Genomic DNA, 15,595 nt, shown 5'->3' with positions numbered 1-15,595 from the left:
ATATTAAGCCTAAGGCCCCTTACATAATAGGACCTGTACTTTGTCTATTAGGCTTTCTCCCAGGTCCTCCTAGAATAATAGTAAATACCTTAAAGATTACCAAAAAAAAAAAAGAAGTATGTTTTTGTGAAGTTAAATTTTCAAATAGTGGGATGCTCAGGATGTAAAAGATAAGAACTTCTCAAACTATATCTAAGCTGACTCTGCTGCCAGTCTTGAGAGATATTGTGTGTATCGCCTGTAGGAATTGAAAATTTTCCATTTAGTCTACCTTTGAGTTTGAGAAATACTAACAGTTCTATAAAGTGCATGATAATGAGGACACATCTTTCAAAATATGTGCTCACTTCTCATTTGAATAATAGTTCAAGTTCAGTACTTGTCACAAGAGACTTTTTTACTTTATAGTCTAGGGATACAGATTTTTATTGATATGAAAACCTCTACTATAATTTGGAGTTGAATAGCGGGTTCTTTGTTCTTCTTTCTTTACATTTTACTAGTGATTTAATAATGATCGACAAGACTGTGAGATAAGAGGGGTACAATTCCATACTATTCACACCACCAGAGTTTTGCATCCTGTCCCCTCCATGGGAAGCTTCTCTATTCTTTATCCCTCTGGGAGTACAGACCAAAGATCTTTATGGGGTGCAGAAGGTGGGAGTTCTGGCTTTTGTAGTTGCTTCTCCACTAGACAACGGCCCCTGACTATTCATATTTAGCACAGGAGCCTGTGTAACCTCTGCAATGCTGTCGGTCTGAGCTCACATCCCATGGTCATATTTAGGAACATTCTGCACTCATTTATTTCTCTTAAAAATGTTTTTATTAGTGATTCAACATTGATTTACAAAATTACATGTCAATGGTGGTAGGATTGTACACTGTTCCCACCACTAGAGTTCTAAATTCCAAGTCCCTCTATTGCAAACCACCACAGTTCTCCCAGGATTTCAGATATGGGTTAAGTATCATCTGTACAACTATTTGTCTATATTTGTGAACAGTTTCCCTCTTTTTCTTCCAGGTCTAGTCCTCTCTTCCCTTCAAGCCCATCATGACACCATCACTACATTCAAATGTCTCTCTCCTTTTCCTCCTCTCTCTCTGTGTGCTCTTACCTTCTTCCTCCTATCATTTCTCCCCTGCTGGGAGCATGGAATGGAATTGTTTTTATGGCTTCTGTAACTGCCTCTCTGCACAGGATTTGGGTATTGGCGGGTCCATCCATACTCTCAGCCTGTTTCTCTTTCCCTAGTGGTGTAGAGATAAGGAAAAGTGAGGTTCCAGGACACATTGGTGAGTTCATCTGCCCAGCAAAGTCAGGATGGAATCATGGTAGCACCTGCAACTTGGTGTCTGGAAGGTGGCAGGACATAAAATGGTTAATGAACAAAAAGTAGGAACAGAACAGATGAGATTAAGGATTTTAGGCTATAAGAAAGCTAGGAAGAGCATTTTAGACGTGTTTCTACCACAGATATGGAAGTTTTTGCTTGAGTTTGATAGCTTAACTTGAAGTAGAAGAAAAGCATTGTCTGAGAAAATGGTGTCTGGATTGAGAAAAGGACTAGGGAGTTTGGATTATGATAGAGTAGCTCCCATTCTTGAAAATATTCTGTGGATAGTCTTAACTACTTATGTCCACTCACCCTACCCAGGCATGCATATATATTGATTTAGCATCAATGCCTATGTAACCTCTAAGTCCTTATTGGTCTGAGCTCGCAGCTCATGGTCACAGCTGGGAACAGTGCAGGCTGCACTCACTTCAGGACCCATCTTCATCGAGTGGTAGGGTATGTTGACCAGCCTCCCTTCAGTGAGTACGGCAGTTTCTACCATTGTTGTTGTACATTGAGGGGAAGGTCTTGTAGAGATCCACAAGAGGTTTTATGATGCTGTTCCTGTTGGAGATGACCAATGATAGTGGAGAGAGAGAGATCAATTAGAGGTCTAGGCCCATCATATCTGTGTGGGAATCGTAGGATTCCCTGACAAAGGTCCCTGAATTATGGGGTGATCTTATAGTGACCAAAAGGTCTGGGTTAGATTGATGGGATTTACAGTTAATGGTAGTTATATGCTTTTCTCATATTTGGGAGGTACTCTTCTGTTCTGATCCAGCTTTCTGATCTCCTGTTCACAACTCTGACACCATCCTCCCAGACAATACATTTAGCCCACCTGCACATTAGCATTCCAGTCCAGGCAAAATAGACTTGTGAGCTTCTTCTAACATGAATACTCCAAATCTTACCTGTCATACTTTCACCTTTAGGTTCCTGATTATTAAACAATTTGTTCTGCTTTTTATCTTAATGCTTTCAAGGTATCAAGTTGCAGATGCTACCATGATGTCTACCTGATTTCCCTGGGCAGACCACCTACCTCACCAATGTGTCCTGGAAACCTGACTCCCCATAGCCCTAGAGAAAGATACAAACAGGCTGCGGGGTATGGATTGACTGATCGACACCCATGCTTTAGTTCTGAGTATCTATTCCCTTAATATAAGTACGGAAGGTTTCAAATTAGTTAACTGAATGAATTTCAACACTGGGCTTAAGTTATTAATGCATTTACAATTATAACTTTTTTGAAATATAAAATCATGTACAATCCTAGTCTAGGGAGACCAGAAGTGACTAGTTTTGTTGGTATGTAAGATATTGTTACTTGTAAATAGCATTAAATGACATAAATCATGATAAGGTCTTGTATGGATCTATGGGGCTTTGCTCCATGTTTATTTTCCTGCATGTTTCTCTTGACCCATACCATTTAATACTGTGTCTGCAGATCTCAACCAAATTAATGTAACCAGTGTAGCCACCTCAGCATGTTTCACTTCAGACTGTGTCCAGAAATGCCAGGCCTGGGATGTCAACCCTCCGGCTCCAATACTTGTGGGAGACCTTTCATAACTCATAGGACTTCTAAGTTCCATTTTGGATGGCACACTTCCTAAAAAAGTTATAGAACCTAGATACAGACCAGGGCCCATGAGATAGGTCAAAGATCTCAGTAGTCTGCACTGACTCAGTAAGTGCAGTAAGCAAGTAAACAGACCTAAAAAGATAACTTAAAGCACTTAATCAGATATTGTCTACTTAGATGTAGATACTCTCCTCACCTACTTCCTATTTCACTTCCCCCTATATCTCTAAGCCTAATCCTGTCAGATAAAATAAGGATACGGGCAAGAGACTGACACAGTCTAATGTTCTTCTTCTTCTTCTTAATGACTTATATGTAACATTGTCTTATAGCAAAAGATATGTTATAATAGAAAAATTAAAGCACAGAGATCATAACTACAAAGTTATTGTTATTAACTTATTATGAAACATTATACATTTACTGAACATTTTCCAGTGGCAAATTTCCCCAAAGTGTTAGAGGTTTAGGGCTTCCACGGCTTGGTGTTTCCGCAATCTTTTTAAGGCAAGATGAATCAGTTAATTATACTGCTGTGGATTCTGGGGCTATATTTCATTTTTCCTTTAATTACTGTTATTTTGTGATTTATTTTGATTGCAACACATTAGTTTTAATATTAAGATTTGTTGGTACACTATTTTGAATAAATTAGAGGAAATTGTTTTCCACCTTATTATGCATTTGAAAGTGTAATTTTATTATTTCAAGGAAGAGTTATTTTTTCAATATTTTTAATTTTAATGGAATCTGAGAGCAAGTAAGAGGAAAATACAGAATTATGCTATATATTAAACTCAATTGATATAATGCACTTCATTAGGTGAGGTATATTAAAAGAAAAATAGAAAAAATTTTTGGAGCATGTTATTAAAATATATTTACACAGCATAGAGTTAATTCCTATCAAAATAAAAAACCTAAAAATAATTTTGGAGCATAAATAATTTAAAAAGGTCGCAGTACAGCAAGATTAATGTTTCTTGGTCTGTGGAACACTTATTTAAGAGAAATTATTATATGCAAATACTTTCATTCAATCAACTCAGAGTTACTAAAAATGTAGACTCTAAAAAATTCAAGCATAGGGCTTCTTGTCTAAGGGTTTGCTTTTTTACTTCAATCTCAGACTATCTAGATATTGATCATAGAAACTGGTAAAATGCCAGAATATGTTAAGTATAGGAAAAACAGATGTTGGAAAGGCACTTAATGTTTTTTTCTTTTCCTGTTTATCACCTCATATCATGTTTCTTAGATATCCATTTAAATATAGACTCAAGAGAAATATTTCATAACTAGCAATGAGTGCTATCTTAAGGAATTAATATCGGGGGGAAATGGTTTTGAAACTACAACAGAAAGAAAAAAAATACTCGTTGATATTTCAGTTCCATTTAGTTATCATGGAGGTTTTATCATTCATAGACATGTGTATTGTTTAAACATCTCCTTTAGCAAAAAAGTATGTACAAAAATCTCAAACAAATACATTTGCCTGGGGAGAGCTGTGTTATTTTGACAAGGTTAGGGTAGATAAATATACACTGACATCGAAACTGTGATGCCTTGACAGACGTTTGTGTTTGCTTCATTATTGTCATGGAAATTTTGTATAAAAATAAATTTGACAAGCTTTGTGATGTTGGGAGCTATTGAAAAAGTTGTTTGTGTAATTCCTTTAATGATTAACTGGAGTTTTAATGATGCCATTGAAGAGGAAAACAGTGAAGCATCAAGCCCAGCAACTGGTACCCAGCAGCAGAGAAAGTGATTCACATTTGGCAAATTTACCCTGAATACAGCTCTGGGATGAACATAAAGTTTGAGTAGTTGGAAGAACTTTGAGATTTGAAGCATAGAATTTATCATTATCAACTGTGATTGACTGTACTCAGGTAAACTACCAAACTTTTTTTTTTAAATTGACTCCTTACTAATTTTCTTTTAAGAGCTATTTTATGGTTAATCAATTCATATAATATCAGAGTGCTGGGAAACATCATGAGAGCTATTTCTTTCATTATATGAGGGAGACTCAACATTCAGATAACTTTTACTCAAAAAAGTCTTTTTCCCTACAATATACTGGTTATCTTATTCTGGATTTTCTGTCTAAAATTATTATTTGATTCGGTCAAGTGTAGCCACAGAGCAATTATATGAAGCCAGATCTGGTTCTCAGAACCAATATACAAGCCAAAGAGTATGATCAGAGAACATCGCTAACGTGGAGGGTGGACAGCTAAGAAAACTTCTGCTTTCAGGTATATATTTTGCCTTAATTTATGGATACATGTGAACATATGCTCTATCTCATGGGACCTGGTCTATATCTAGGTTTTGGGACTTTGGTAGGAAGTGAACCATCTGGAATGGAATTAGAGAATCCTATGAAAGGACAGCTGTCACCAGAGTAATAGGCTGAAAGCAAAAGTACACAATAGTTGGCAGTGAGTCAGTATAAAGTTCCCAATGAAAGACTGTGACCCATCCCTCCCACCCACTTCCACCCCCCACTGGCCCAGGAAGTTGCATGTCTACCCCTCACCACAGGGTGGTGGGAATGGTGTTTATGTACACTCCTAGCAAAATGTAGACATATAAATCAGTAGTTAATTGATATGAGGGGGAAAATCAGTTGTATGTCTCAAAGTTTCTCAAAACACAAATTGAATCTCTTTAATATATAGGCTGTGTATTTGATATGTGGACTCTCTCAAAAGCCTAGACCAAGTAGATCAGAAGCATCCAATAGCACAGCTATATACAAGATACGGGATACTGTACAGCAAACCATAACAAAAGGACTTTTCAAAGTTAACTCAATTACCAAATAATGTGATGATAACATTAACTATCGATTGTCTTTTTGAACCCTCAGACAGCAGGAACCTCACATCTCCATTATAGAACCCCTACTTCCCCCAGTCCTGGAACCCTTGGATAGGGCCCACTTTCCCGTATGCCTCTCCCAATCCATACCAAATAATATTGCATCCGCCGATCACAACCTAACCCAACCTAACCAACGCAACGATTGCCACCTCAACATACTTCACCTCAGACTGTGTCCAGAGACTTCACGTGTGGAATGACAACCCTTCAGCTTCATTACTCGGGTGAGACCTTTCCTTTTATAGTACACTCTAATTTCATCTCAGGTGGTTCACTTTCTAACAAAGTCCCATATCCTAGATATACACCAGTTTCTGTGAGAGAGAGCTTATGTTCACACGTATCCATAAACTACTGCAAAATATATACCTGAAAGCAGAAGTACACTAGAGTTTGCAGTGAGTACCTCCCTAACACTTCCTCTCCACTGTTCCAAGCTTTGGGTCCATGATTGCTCAACCATTTGTTTGGCTTCGTATGTTAACTCTCTTTTCAATCACCACGTTCCAGATGCCATCAGGATGCCGGCCAGGCTTCCCTGGATTGAAGACCCCACTAATGTGTCCTGGAGCTCCGCTTCCCCAGAGACACACCCTACTAGGGAAAGAGAGAGGCAGACTGGGAGTATGGACCGACCAGTCAACGCCCATGTTCAGCGGGGAAGCAATTACAGAAGCCAGACCTTCTACCTTCTGCAACCCTCAATGACCCTGGGTCCATGCTCCCAGAGGGATAGAGAATGGGAAAGCTATCAGGGGAGGGGGTGGTTTATGGAGATTGGGTGGTGGGAATTGTGTGGAGTTGCACCCCTCCTACCTTATGGTTTTGTTCATTAATCCTTTCTTAAATAAAAATTTTTTTAAAAAAGTTCCTAATGAAATAGTGTCTACTTAGACTTGTATGCCCTCCTTCTCACCTACTGCCTATGACACTTCCCTTACTCACCTCAAAGTTAACCTTATCAAAGACTGCAAAATCTATATAAGGGCAAGAGACTGACATACTTTAACTATGACTCCTTTGTCATTATCAGGCCACCCCATCAACTGGGGCCCTAGTCGGGGAGTCCTGAGATTCCCAACCAGACACAATGGGCCTAGACCTCAAATAAGTCCCTCTAACAGTGTTACAAGTCATTTCTATCAGGAACAACACAATAGACCCCTTTGTGGGCCCCCATAGGACCTTGCCCTCAATGTGGATCAACAACAGTAGAGGTTGTTCCATCCTCTGAAGGGAGACAGGACAACATACTCTATGTTCCAATTGAGGAAAATGGATCCTAAAATTGGGGCAGCTTGGACTGTTCCTACTCATAACCACAAAATTCGAACTCAGATCTACAGGGATGCAGAAGTTACATAGGCTCCTAAGCTGAATAGGTGCCCCAGATCAGATCAAATTGATGTGATTTACAATCAACAATATTCATACATCTTTTCGATATTTGGGAGCTACTCTCTTCCCTGATCCAACTTTCTGGTCCTTTTTCCAGCCATGACATGATCTCCCCAGATAATAACTAGGATCCACCTGCATATCAGATTTCAGGCTCAGGGGGAAAAAAAAAGCCTAGTATAGTCATGGGCCCTTTGGAATATAACTAAAATAGGCCTACTAGCTATTTATAAAACAGAGATCCCCCAACTCTTCATCTGCACTATTCCAGCCTTTAGGTTCATGATTAGTCAACAATTTGTTTGGCTTTGAATGTTAACTCTCTTCTCAGCCAACAGGTTCCAGATGCTACCATGATGCCAACTGGACTTCCCTGGACAGACAACCCCACCAATGTGTCCTGGAGCTCTGATTCCCAAGAGCCCCATGCCACTAGGGAAAGAGAGAGGCAGACTGGGAGTATGGATCGACTAGTCAACGCCCATGTTCAGCAGGGAAGCAATGACAGAAGCCAGACCTTCTACCTTTTGCTTCCCAAAACGACCCTGGGTCCATAATCCCAGAGGGAAAAAGAATAGGAACACTATCAGGGGAGGGGATGGGATATGAAGTTCTGATGATGGGAATTATGTGGATTTGTACTCCTCTTAGCCTACGGTTTTGTCAATGTTTCCTATTTATAAATAAATAAATAAAAAGAAAACTTTTGCTACTACCTTTTATAGTAAGCTAGTTGTTCAGGTTTAGTATCCAAAGTTCATGATTATCAAAATCCTTCTATCAAGGACAATCATAAGGTTGTTAACATTGTCTTAGTTTACTGCAGTTAGGAAAGTCCCCCCCCCCCCGCACGCCTTCCCCAGAACTTACTGTAAGCCAATATTAACTTATGCCATGTCATTTTTTTTACATTGATCTTATTTTTCAGGCTTAGTGTTCACTTGTACAACTATTTTCTCCAAAGAGTCCACTATGATCGCGTTTTGAAAGTTTAAAATGACTTGCTAGAGAAGTCAAACTGTGCCCCTAGTAACACCTCTGTGTAGCAGAATGCTATACAGTATTATATCAGCTTCATGGATTCTTTCTAGAAGAATCAGAGTAATAGTCACGTCTGAATCAGTCTTGCTGCTATGTTCCTTTAACTTTTCACTGGGTAATCAGTTGGTCAGTAAAGATCACAGCATAACTATCTATTTGACAGTAAGCCACTACATGAACAACCGGGGTTGTGGTGGTTCCTACTTCAAGGCACTCTTTTTTTTTAATATTTATTTATTCCCTTTTGTTGCCCTTGTTGTTTTATTGTGGTAGTTATTTTATTTTTTTTATTTAAGAAAGGATTAATTAACAAAACCATAGGGTAGCAGGGGTACAATTCCACACAATTCCCACCACCCAATCTCCATATCCCACCCCTCCCCTGATAGCTTTCCCATTCTCTATCCCTCTGGGAGCATGGACCCAGGGTCATTGTGGGGTGCAGAAGGTGGAAGGTCTGGTTTCTGTAACTGCTTCCCCGCTGAACATGGGCGTTGACTGGTCGGTCCATACTCCCAGTCTGCCTCTATCTTTCCCTAGTAGGGTGGGTCTCTGGGGAAGCGGAGCTCCAGGACACATTGGTGGGGTCTTCAGTCTAGGGAAGCCTGGCTGGCATCCTGATGACATCTGGAACCTTGTGACTGAAAAGAGAGTTAACATACGAAGCCAAACAAATTGTTGAGCAATCATGGACCCAAGCTTGGAATAGTGGAGAGGGGTGTTAGGGGGGTACTCACTGCAAACTCTAGTGTACTTCTGCTTTCAGGTATATATTTTGCAGTAGTTTATGGATCCGTGTGAACATATGCTCTCTCACAGAAACTGGTGTATATATAGGTTTTGGGACTTTGTTAGAAAGTTAACCACGTGAGATGGAATTAGAGAATACTATGAAAGGAAAGGTCTCACCCGAGTAATGAAGCTGAAGGCTTGTCATTCCACACGTGAAGTCTCTGGACACAGTCTGAGGTGAAGCATGATGAGATGGCAATCGTTGCATTGGTTAGGTTGTGATCGGCAGATGCATATTACTTGATATAGATTGGGAGAGGCATACGGGAAAGTGGGCCCTATCCAAGGGTTCCAGGACTGGGGGAAGTAGGGGTTCTATAGTGGAGATTTGAGGTTCCTGCTGTCTTAGGGTTCAAAAAGACAATCAATAGTTAATGTTATCATCACATTTTTGGTAATTGGGTTAACTTTGAAAAGTCCTTTTGTTATGGTTTGCTGTACAGTATCCCGTATCTTGTATATAGCTGTGCTATTGGTTGCTTCTGATCTACTTGGTCTAGGCTTTTGAGAGAGTCCTCATATCAATTACACAGCCTATATATTGAAAAGATTCAGTTTGTGTTTTAAAAAACTTCGAGACATACAATTAATTTTCCCCCTCTCGTATTAACTAGTGAGTTATATGACTACATTTTACTAGGAGTGTACATAAACACCATTCCCACCACCAAAAGACTATGACCCATCCCTCTCACCCACTCCCACCCCCCACTGGCCCAGGAAGCTGCATGTCTACCCCTCACCACAGGGTTTTTACTTTGATGCCCTGCTTACAATTTGGTCAGGTCCTGCTTTTAGTTTCCCTTTCAGATCTTCTTACTCAACTTCTGTTGATGAGTGGGATCATCCCATACTCATCTTTATCTTTCAGACTTAGTTCACGTAACATACTTCCTTCTAGCTCTGTCCAAGATGGGTCAGAGAAGGTGGGTTCATTGTTCTTGATAGCTGCATATATTCCATTGCGTATATATACCACAGCTTTCTCAGCCACTCATCTGTTGTTGGGCACATCGGTTGCTGCCAGGTTTTAGCTATTATGAATTGTGCTGCTATGAACATAGGAGTACACACCTCTTTTTGGTTGGGTGTTATGGAGTCCTTGGGGTATAACCCCAGGAGAGGAATTACTGGATCATATGGAAGGTCCATGTCTAGCCTTCTGAGAGTTTTCCAGACTGCTCTCCACGGAGGCTGTACCAATTTACATTCCCACCAGCAATGTAAAAGGGTTCCTCTGTCTCCACAACCTCTCCAGCATTTGTTGCTGCTGTCTTTTTTGATGTATGCCATTCTTACAGGAGTGAGGTGGTAGCTTAGTGTTGTCTTAATTTGCATTTCTCTGACAATCAGTGACCAAGAGCAGTTTTTCATTTGTTTGTTAGCCTTTTGGATCTCCGCTGAGGTGAATGTTTTGTTCATATCCTCTGCCCATTTTTGGATGGGGTGATTTGCTTTTTTGGTGCTAAGTTTGCTGAGCTCTTTATATATTTTGGTGATTAGTTTCTTGTCAGATGTATGGTATGTGAAGATCTTCTGCCATTCTGTGAGCGGTCTCTTTGTTTGTTTAATAATTTCTTTGAATGTGCAGAAGCTTTTCAATTTGATGTAGTCCCATTGGCTTGTTTCTGCTTTAGTCTTCCTTGCAATTAGGTTTGATTCATCAAAGATGTCAGTGAGTTGTAGGTGGGAAACTGTTTTACCAATGTTTTCTTCTAAGTATATGATTATTTCAGGTCTGACATCCAGGTCTTTGATCCATTTGGAGTTGATTTTTGTTTCTGGTGAGATAAAGTGGTTCAATTTCATTCTTCTGCATGTTACAACCCAGTTTTCCCAGCACCATTTATTGAAGAGAGCCTCCTTTTTCCGTTTAATCCTTTGGGCCCCCTTGTCAAATATTAGATGTCCACAGGTGTGGGGATTTATTTCAGGGCTTTCAATTCTGTTCCACTGGTCTGTCTGCCTATTTTTGTTCCAGTACCATGCTATTTTGATGATGATGGCTTTATAATATAGTTTAAGGTCTGGGAGTGTGATGCCTCCATTTCTGTTTTATTTCCTTAAGATGGTTTTGGCAATTCTAGGTGTTTTCAGGTTCCAGATAAATGATTGTAGTATTTGTTCTATTCTCTTAAAGAAGCCTGGTGGAACTTTGATGGGTATTGCATTAAATTTGTATATGGCTCTGGGGAGAATATTCATTTTGATGATATTTATTCTTCCAATCCATGAGCATGGGATATCTTTCCATTTCTTGGTATCAGTTTCTACTTCCTTGAGTAGCGACTCATAGTTTTCAGTATATAAGTCTTTCACGTCTTTGGTCAACTTTATTCCTAGGTATTTGATTGATTTTGCTGAAACAGTAAATGGGAGTGATTTCTGGATGTCTTCTTCTTCAGATTTAGTATTTTCATAAAGAAATGCCACTGATTTTTGTACATTGATTTTGTAGCCTGATATCTTGCTATATTGCCTAATAACTTCCAGTAGTTTTCTGCTGGATTCTTTTAGGTTTTTTTTATGTATACTATCATATCATCTGCAAATAGTGAGAGCTTGCCTTCTTCCCTTCCAATCTGTATTCCTTTGATTTCTTTCTCTTGCCTGATTGCTATGGCAAGAACTTCCAATACTATGTTGAAGAGTAACGGTGACAGTGGACAGCCCTGTCTAGTCCCCGATCTGAGGGGGAATGCTTTCAGCTTCTGTCCATTGAGTATGATGTTGGCTGTAGGCTTGCTATATATAGACTCCACTATCTTGAGGAATTTACCATCTATTCCCATTTTTTGTAGAGTTTTGAGCATGAATGCGTGTTGGGTTTTGTCAAAGGCTTTCTCTGCATCTATTGAGATAATCATGTGGTTTTTGGCTTTGCTTTTATTGATGTGGTGAATGACATTGATTGACTTATGGATGTTCAATCAGCCTTGCATTCCTGGGATGAATCCCACTTGGTCATGATGAATAATCTTTTTGATATGTTGCTGTATCTGGTTGGCCAAGATCTTGTTTAATATTTTGGCATCCATGTTGATCAGAGATATTGGTCTGTAGTTTTCCTTTTTTGTTCTGTCCCTATCAGCTTTTGGTATCAGGGTGATGTTGGCTTCATAAAAGGTGGAAGGGAGTATTCCTGTTTCTTCAATCTTATGGAAAAGCTTAAGAAGTATGGGTACTAACTGTTTCTTGAAAGTTTTGTAGAATTCATTTGTGAATCCATCTGGTCAAGGACTTTTGTTGTTGGGAAGGTTCTTAATAACGGTTTCAATTTCTTTGTCTGTGATTGGTGCATTTAGATTTTGTAGTTCTTCTTGGTTCAGTTTTGTAAGGGCATATGCTTCTAGGAATTGTTCCATTTCTTCCAGATTCTCTAGCTTGGTGGCGTATAGTTCTTCATAGAAGTTTCGCAGGATTCTCTGGATTTCTGTGGTGTCAGTTGTGATATCTCCTCCATTGTTTACAATTCTATTAATTCGAGTCTTCTCTCTTTTTTGTTTGGTGAGTCTGTTTAGGGGTTTGTCAATTTTGTTTAATCTTTCAAAGAACATTTGGCTTCATTGATCTTTTGTATGGTTCTTTTATTTTTGATGTTGTTTATTTCTGCTCTAACTTTAGTGATTTCTGTCCTTCTGGATGCTTTAGGGTTCCTTTGTTCCTCTTCCTCTATGTCCTTGAGGTGTGCAGTAAGGTCGTTCATTTGAGCTTCTTCTTGGTGTTTAATATGTGATTGTATGGCTATAAGTTTCCCTCTCAGTACTGCTTTAGCTGTGTCCCATATATTTTGATAGGTTGTGTCTTCATGTTCATTTGTTTCCAGGAACATTTTAATTTCCTGCTTGAGTGAATCTCTGACCCAGTGGTTCTTAAGGAGTATGTTGTTTAGTTTCCAAATTCTGTGACTTTTAATAATTGTCTGTTTGTTGTTAAATGTTAGTTTTACTCCACTGTGGTCTTAGAAGATAATTGGGATGATTTCAATGTTCTTGAATTTATTGATGCTGTCTTTGTGGCCTAACATGTGGTCTACCCTTGAGTATGTGTTATGTGGATTTGAAAAGAAGGTGTATTCCTGTTTTATGGGGTGAAGGACTCTGAAAATGTCCAAGAGGTCTAGTCTGTCAGTCTCTTCATTCAATTCTCTTGTATCTTTGTTGGTTCTCTGCTTTTTTGATCTAAGTGTGAGAGTGGGGTATTGAAGTGTCCCACTATTATTGTATTACTATTGATGTATTTTTGAAATTCTTTCAGTAAGTGCTTGACATATTTAGATGGTCTCTCATTGGGTGCATAGATGTTAATGATTGTTAAGTCTTCTTGACTGATTGATCCTCTAATCATTATGTAATGTCCTTGCCTATCTTTTATTACTTTATTTAATTTAAAATCTATTGTGTCTGAGATGAGAATGGCTGTTCCTGCCCTTTTTTGTGGTCCATCCTTTCACTTTAAGTCTGAGTTTATCTTGTTGTGACAGATGGGATTCTTGCAAGCAGCATATGGTTGGATTCTGTTTTCTGATCCATCCCCCAACTCTGTGCCTTTTGATGGGTGAGTTTAAGCATTGACATTTATTGATATTATGGATTTAATGTATTGTAGTGCCATTGTTCAAAAAAATTTTTTTTGTTGTTTGCTCTGATATATTGCCAGTATTATAGTGATGTTCTTGTTTATAAGAGGTATTTTAGAACATCTTTCAGGGCTGGTTTGGTGATGGTTGCCTCCTTTAACTGTTGTTTGTCTAAGAAGGTTTTGATCCCTCCATCTAGTTTGAATGAGAGTCTAGCAGGATATATTATCCTTGGTTGAAACCCTTTTTCATTCAGGGCTCGATAGATATTTTGCCATTCTCTTCTGGATTTTATAGTTTGAGTGGAGAAGTCTGCAGATAATCTTATGGGTTTTCCCTTGTATGTGACTTTTTGCTTCTCTCTTGCAGCCTTTAGGATCCTTTCTTTATCCTTACTTCTTCTCATTGTGACTATATTGTGTCTTGGTGTCTTTAGGTCTGGGTTGATTCTGTTTGGGACTCTCTGGGCCTCTTGAATCTTGATGTCCTTTCTGTTATTCAGGTCTGGGAAGTTTTCTTTTATTATTTTCTCTAGAATATTTGCTTCCCCTTCCTCTCTTTCTTCCTCTGGCAGGCCAATTATACGAATGTTACTTCTTTTGAGATCATCCCATATGTCTCTGTTGTTGTTTTCAGTGCCTCTCAATCTCTTTTTAAGCTCTTTCACCTCTTTCTTTGTTTTCTCTAACTCATCCTCTGTCTGACTAATTCTTTTTTCTGCTTCTGTTAGTCTGCTTTCCCTTGCCTCAGCTTTTTTCTTCATTACAGCTATTTCAGCTTTCAGTTCTCTAATTGCCTCAAGATAATCAGTATTTTCCTTGGGGGGGTCTCAACTGTTGTTTCCCTAATACTGCCATTCCTTTCCTCCAATGTTGTTTTCATTTCTGTAATTAACAAGTTTATTATTGCTTGCATACTTTTCTTATCTATGGTTACTTCTGGCTGATTTGTAGTTTCTTCTGGGCTCTTGTCTTCATTCATTGGAGTAGCAGTTTTATTTGTTTTTTATCTATGCATTTTTTTGATTTATGTGTTTCTTTTTTTTTATGCTCTGTTGTTCCTCAGTTGTTGTGTCTTGAGTACAAGCAACACTGTACTAAATACCTTTATCACAATTGTACTCACCAACCTCAGGAATTACATTAGCAACTTAAGCAAGTATTGAAGCAGTTTAATCACTACCAGTTAGCCAAACAATTTCTCCAGTCTGTGAAAAAATAGTAAACAAATCCCAGTGAAGAAGAAAGAGAAAAGAAAGAAGGGATAGCAAGAATAGACAGTTATGCAAATCTACTATCCACTGTATATTCTATGGGTAACAAGAGGGGAAAGGGTACTAGAGCAGAGATACACACATACAGAGTCCACTCTGAGTCAGATTTATTCCCCAAAATAATTCCTAAAATCATAAAGGCAAACAAGAAGGAAGGAAGAAGTGTATGACAAGATAAAAAAAAAAAAAAGAAAAAAGAGATAAGTGAGAGAAAAGGGAAAAGATAAGAAAAAGAGCTGTAATTAAAGAGCAGTGAAAGGTTTTTATTTTTGGTTACTTTAGTTTTAATTTAATTTTTTTTAATAAGCTAGGAGGAGGAGGGAGGGGAGAGTCTATAGAGGAGGTAGGAGTAAGGAGACAAGTTCATCCCACAATAGATAAGATGCCCACTACCCTAGCAATGAAAGATAACCTAAGATTGAATTCTGATCAACCTAAAGGGGGGAAAGATATATGCCTTTATATAATATTAATAATAAAATAGAGCAGGGTAAAAAAAAAAAAACCTGTCCCAGATTACCTTAAACCTCGTGATCAGAGGTAGCTGATTGTTAAGAATGAGAAAAACAAACAAACAAAAAAAAAACCTGAGGACTAGACAAGGATAGCTGAAATAGACTGTTATGAAAATCTACTATCCACTGTATATTTTAAGGGTGGCTAAAGGAGGA

The sequence above is a fragment of the Erinaceus europaeus genome, chromosome 14 (assembly GCF_950295315.1).
Source record: "Erinaceus europaeus chromosome 14, mEriEur2.1, whole genome shotgun sequence".
Classification (NCBI taxonomy): Eukaryota; Metazoa; Chordata; class Mammalia; order Eulipotyphla; family Erinaceidae; genus Erinaceus; species Erinaceus europaeus.
Note: the sequence above shows the minus strand (reverse complement) of the source record.